Source organism: Barbus barbus, assembly GCF_936440315.1.
Source record: "Barbus barbus genome assembly, chromosome: 42".
NCBI classification, from domain to species: Eukaryota; Metazoa; Chordata; class Actinopteri; order Cypriniformes; family Cyprinidae; genus Barbus; species Barbus barbus.
The window spans coordinates 13,247,560-13,253,726 of NC_136720.1; the positions used below are offsets into that span (position 1 = coordinate 13,247,560).

At 37.2% G+C, this 6,167-nt stretch overlaps 1 pseudogene across 1 annotated transcript; it reads right to left on the reverse strand.

Annotated features, from left to right (window-relative positions):
• Positions 1–542: 542 nt before the first annotated feature.
• On the reverse strand, positions 543–5,153 carry LOC306861839 (paired box protein Pax-4-like; annotated as a pseudogene). Its single transcript has 9 exons — positions 5,120–5,153; positions 4,594–4,724; positions 4,304–4,516; positions 3,400–3,502; positions 3,102–3,200; positions 2,930–3,012; positions 2,704–2,780; positions 2,340–2,627; positions 543–690 (listed from the first exon to the last, which is right to left on the reverse strand). The product of its transcript is annotated as a paired box protein Pax-4-like (transcript).
• Between the last annotated feature and the right edge of the window lie 1,014 nt (positions 5,154–6,167).

The window sequence follows — 6,167 nt, forward strand, 5'->3', positions numbered from 1 at the left end:
TGAATAAACTGTTCCAGCTCCATGATGGATTTTTGCCGCCATGCGAGGTTAAACTAATACACCTGATTCAATTAATCCAGCGGCGGCTGATTATTGTTGAATCAGATGTGTTAGTTCAAGGCTGGAACAAATTATGCTGTTGCAGGATCCCAGAGGACAAGAGTTGAAAACCACTGGAACAGACAAGAGACGTCGGATCTTCTATAGGACTCCAATGTACAGTTAAACACAGAGGTTTTCTGTTTAAATCAAGAGAAAACCACATTTCCACTCGAAACTCTCTCTATATCATTTGAAGTCATTTCTCTGCTTCAGTGGTTTGTTAACTGCCCGTATAATGACTCTCTTCGATCGTTTATTTATTTCTGAGCATCTCGTTCATGGTGCATATTTCCTTTATAGAGGTTTTTATAGGGAATCTTACAGTTTTCCTAAGGGTTTATGTGTTTGATCTTCCTAATTTTGAAAATAAACACTTACATCTTTAGATTAATTGCATTTATATTAGAAATAAGCCCGTGAGTTTGACCTCTGCATGTTTGTCAGCGTTGTCCAGACTCCCTGCTAGTGCTTGAAGCATTCTGGTTTGTGTCCAAGTGTTGATCTTGTTCATTCACCGTGTAGAAGTATGGGAGTTTAGGCCAATGCTCACAGGAGAGATTTCTTACCAGATGAACTGACAGAGGTGGTCTGAGAAAGAGAGAGAGAAAGAGTGTGTGCTAAAGTGCTAAGTATTTAGTATATAAGACATTATGTAAGTCAGTGTAGCTACTAGTGCCAATGGCCTCAAAGGCAGAGACAACCTAAGAAAACTGGATAGCAGGGCTCTTGGCGAATGTACTACAAACTGTCCACTAGGACTTTTATTTTTGTTGTGTACTCTGAAAAACACCTATTTCCTAATTTTGTAAGCTGAACTGACTTTGCTGCTAAATGTAGAATAAAGGGGCTTTGACATCTACAATGAAAAATTCTTAATGAGCATTTTTCAGCTACACAAAAAAAGGTACAAATGCTGTCACTGGGGTGGTTCTTTTCCAAAAGGTACACATTTGTACCTTTTAGGTACTAATATGTACACTTACTGCGTACCTTTGAGGTACCAATATGGACGCTTAAGGTACAGAGGTGTATTTTTTTAAAAGGTACCGCCTCAGTGACAGCTTTTGTACCTTTTTTTCTGAGAGTGTAATATATCTACAGTACAAAACATTGAAACAAGATAGATTGGCTTTAGAAGCAGAATAATATTAAACTTCAAATAATCTTTACTTAAATTACAATTTGTGTTAAAGAAGCATAACAAATAACACTTTATTTTACAATCCTGTTCCGCATGTACATACTATGTATTTATAATAGTAATTCCAATAACTACTGTAGGTAATAACTGGTACTAACCCTGAACCTAACTCTACTCCATGTAGCTACCTTGTATTACCAAAACTTTCTTTTATGTAGGTACACTGTAAGTACATGTAATTACATGTACTGTAAAATAAAGTGCAACCGCAAAACGTTTATAAAAAAAAAAACCTTATACAAAATCACTAAAAATGATGCTATTTAAATTATAAAAATGTCTTCAAAGGTCATAATTTGCCCTCCTGCAAATTAAGGCCTTAAAAATTCTTAAATCTTTGCCTAAAGTCTTGAATTCATAAACTCATTGCATTAAATGTTGCGTACACTGCAAAAATAAATATCTTCCTCAAAATTTGTGTCTTGTTTTCCAGTCCAAATATCTAAACATCCTGAAATATTTGGTTATCAAAAAGGTCTTAAAAGTCTTAATATTCATAAGACCTCTGGAAACCATGTAGAAATAAACTATAAAAAGTAATAATAATATATTTTATATAAAGGGTTGCTTCTCCTTTTAATTACCTTTTTAAAGAATATTTAATTATTTTATTAGACAAAAAGAGAAAAAAAAAACATATTAAAAATTAAGATGTTTTTTTTCATTGTAGGTTATGTTGTTTGTTTTTTAAGCTGTTTATTATCTATTTTCATTGATTTAACAAATATTTTTTTATTTGAATGGAGTCAGAGAATCTTTAAGTTAATTTAATTTTTAAACCATTTCATTTCTTTCACTTAAATCATACAACCAAACTATAAAATACATGATTTGTTTATAGGCTTTGGCAAGAAACCGGTCTAATATTGACCCCCCCCCCCCAATAAAAAAAAAAAATACACAAAAAACACATTCCACAAAAGGTGTCGCTATTACTTTCCTTTACTGCCCTCTACTGTCCACAACATCAATGTTCTCTTTTGGAATTCAAAACATTGAAACATTCTGTCTCATCACAGATTGATGAGAAGCCCACTGTGAATGATTAGTCATTAAGATCCTTTCATCTGTGACAAAGGGAACCAATCGGTAAGCTGATTCCTCATTGCCTTGGTGGTATGGTGGCATCAAACTCTCTGTGTGATCCAATGGACATGTTGACGCTGCATTTGAGTTCAAATGAGCCAATGGAAAAGTGTTTTTGTCTCTGTGATGGGCCAATGGAAAAGCGGATTGTGTGTGATGAGCCAAGTAAGTGTCCAATGAGCCGCCAGATGTTGCTGAGAATGAAATCAAAGCGTTCCTACTTCCCAGAAACCCCGGCCTAGTTCCACCTGAGAAAGAGACACCGTTTATAATGCATACTGTGTACTTCTACAATGAAAACAAGATGTCAGCACTTACCCAATGATCCACAGTCACTTGGTTCTTCCTTTTATTCTCTCCTCATCCTCGCTCTGCGATTGGAGAACCAAACCTTCAGATGGAAGATCAAGATCAAGTCAAACATCTAACACAAGCCCCTTTAAATATAGGTAAGCCAACTCTGGAAGCCATTTAATATGACAGATGTTCACTTTCGAGGAACAAAAGCATTTGTTAGCTTAAGTTTTAAGTCTGAATTGCCTTTATAGTGTTCTGTGGAAGGTTTGTCTCCTCAGACAGCTTTTCTCTGGTCAGAAGGTCTGGATAAAGTCCACGGATGAACTCTGAATGGCCAGACATCAGAAGGGGAGATGTTATAATGTGTCTCAGTATAGATGACTCTGAGCAGACAGTGAGAGACTGAAATGATCACCTTTCTCTAACCTCTCGCTCTGATCTGTGGTGAAAGCTGTTCTGCTGCGATGAGAGGTGCCTCGCTGGTTTCTGTTTATTTGTTGCTGATTTGTCTGAGCTGTTGTGTGTAAACTCCTCTGCTTATCCACTTGTTCCTCTAGGGTGACAGGAAGAAAAAGTGGGAAGAATTTGTTTCAAGGCCTTCAAGTAGGATGAATACAGGTAGGTCATACACTTAATCATCTTTATCATTATTCTTTACTAAACAGATGATCAGAACATGTCACACTTCACCTGTATTCATTTGAATTTTGAACAAAACAGATTACCTGTGTAACTGCGGTTTACATCTGGATATGCACTGCTCATCATGTCCACATCTAGATGAATCTTCTTAAGAATCCGGTTTATGGAAGACACCTGATGACATAAAAAAGTCATACAAACTTTTTTTTCCTAGCGAAAATGTTAAATATTTTTTGGTAGGCTAGACTTGTGTGTTTAAAGGCATAGTTTACTAAAACAAATTATGAAAAACCTACCCTCAGGTCATCCAAGATATAGATGACTTTGTTTCTTCATCAGAACAGATTTGGAGAAATTTATCATTACATCACTTGCTCACCAGCAGATCTTCTGCAGTGAATGGGTGCCGTCAGAATGAGAATCCAAGCTGCTGGTAAAAACATCATAATAATCCTCAAATCTTCAGTCCATCATTTAATATCTTGTGAATTGTAAATCCATGTGTTTGTAATAACCAAAATCATAATTAATAAGTTTTAACCTCTTATTCTGATGTCACCCATTCACTGCAGAAGATCCATTGGTGAGCAAGTGATGTAATGCTCAATTTCTCAAAATCTGTTCAAATTCTCAAAATCATCTACATCATAAACAATGGTTAGTAAATTGTCCACAAATTTTCATTTTTCATCCATCTTAAGAAATCGTTCACCCCAAAATAATTTTCACCTGCAATCATTTACTCACCTTCATGTTGAAGAAAGAAAGTCGTACAGGTTTGGGCTGTGATAACAACTTTTTTATTTTGGGGTGAACTATCCCTTTAATTTGATGGCATGTGTCTATACAGAAACTGTCTTTCTAAATTACGTTAACATATTTGAATCAACAGCAGCTTTTGATGTTAACCTTTTTTAATATTAATATTGACCTAGTAAAGAAAAATCAACCAAACTCAATCAAGTTTTAACGCACACTGGGGACTTTATCTCCTCTGCAGACTCGATCTGCCAGTTTATGCCGGATCTCCCAGGCGAACATTGCAGGATTCTGCCGCTTGTGCTGCGCTATGATGGAGATAACATCAGGAGTCAGGAGTCTGGGTCTGCTGCCTCCCGTTGCTTTAGGACCAATGAACCCTGTGCGCTGAAACCTGCCCAAAATCTTACTGACGCAGCCGTTGGAGACCTGCACAGAGCACACTGTTAATCCAACATCTTGATATTCGCATAAACACATGGTAAAGTGGGAATTTTACTCAATACCTTTAGTATTCTGGAGATCTCACATGGTCTCACGCCCTCGTTCGCGAGCTCAATCATCAGTCTCCGTTTATAAACGGGCAGAGGACGGCCGTTCAGAAACACACCGCCCAGTTGATTCACACTCCCTTCCCCTGACACATATCCACACAGAAGCTACATCATTGGGAGGTTTGCGCATTTATGATAAAGTGGAATTTCTAACAAAATCAGATGAACAACTTCACTCTCGAAAAAAAGGTATAAAACGAGGGCGGTAGGCCTACAATTTAAATTTAAGGGTAATTAAGGTACAAATGTGTAGCTACTTTTTGAAAGGGTACTGCACCAATGTGTAGGCCTACCTTTTTTTTTAGTGTTGAAAAGAACTGTTCTCTGCGTCTTTGCGGCATAAACGCGGCTATAACGTTTTAAAAATGTTCTGATTTCTATGCTACTCATTTTTATGAGTTTTAACTAGTTTTTCATCAGTAAAGTCTAACTTCAGTACAGTTTTGATAGCAATCAGAGGCTGAAAATCTTTGCCAACCTTCCTTTCCCAGATCAGAATTTGCGCCGCGCATCCCAACCGGCACCAGGTAGCCTTGCAAAAAAATAAAAAATAAAATAAAACAAAAACTGTATTTTAGTAAACATTTAATGTATTAAATTATAATGAAATCTAATACATGAAACAAAAAACACACATGCAAAACGAATGAGTTAAAAGGCGCTTAACGCTCGTCTTACAGCCGAGATGTTCTTGTTCTTCTAGAAGGAGATGCGTCCCTGAGTGTGGCCCCCACTCACTAATCCCCACGGGTGACTTATATATATATATATATATATATATATATATATATATATATATATATATATATCCCAGTGCCTTTATCAAGAAGATGACGTACTGTCCACATAGGAAGAAAGTAAATAAAGACTCTCGATGGTGACTCACCAGTGATCACAAGGGTTGGTACGCAGTTTTTAAACGTTATTGTAAAGCGGTGTTTCCTGCATCAACTATAGACAAAGGACCTTTTTGGCCCGAAAATATTTACTAATCTGACAGCTTCACCAGAATTCGCGTTCGCAGGAGTAACCATAACATCTGTATGATGTTCGCGCGCTCTCCATTCCATATTGAATTCAGACAGCCTATTAGTTTGGAAAATGTTGTAAAAACTTATGTTGAGGACTTATGTTCAATGTTCATCATAAATGCTTGGTGGGTTTGAAATCACCGCCTTTGCTGAGCGAACAGAGCAGCAAGTGTGGAGTGTGTGATTTCAGCACCACGCAGCGCGGAACAGGTCCATGTTCTCAATGAGCAAGTGAAAAGAGTGCGCGCCCACATATGAAAGCAGTCAGCTCCCAAAGTATAATTCTGAAATGTTAAACTCATTTATGAGCCTACAAGCCCAATTTTACTTCTGTGATTCTCACACGACTAGAGATCGAGGCTCTCCGGAGGTCACGTGACTGGCGCATCTTTCATCCTTCCACGCGACGACTGTAGGCTATATGTTAATCAGATTTAGTTCTTGTAAAGCAAACATTTGAAAATCTGCTCCAAAGACGACTGCCATATGGTAAAG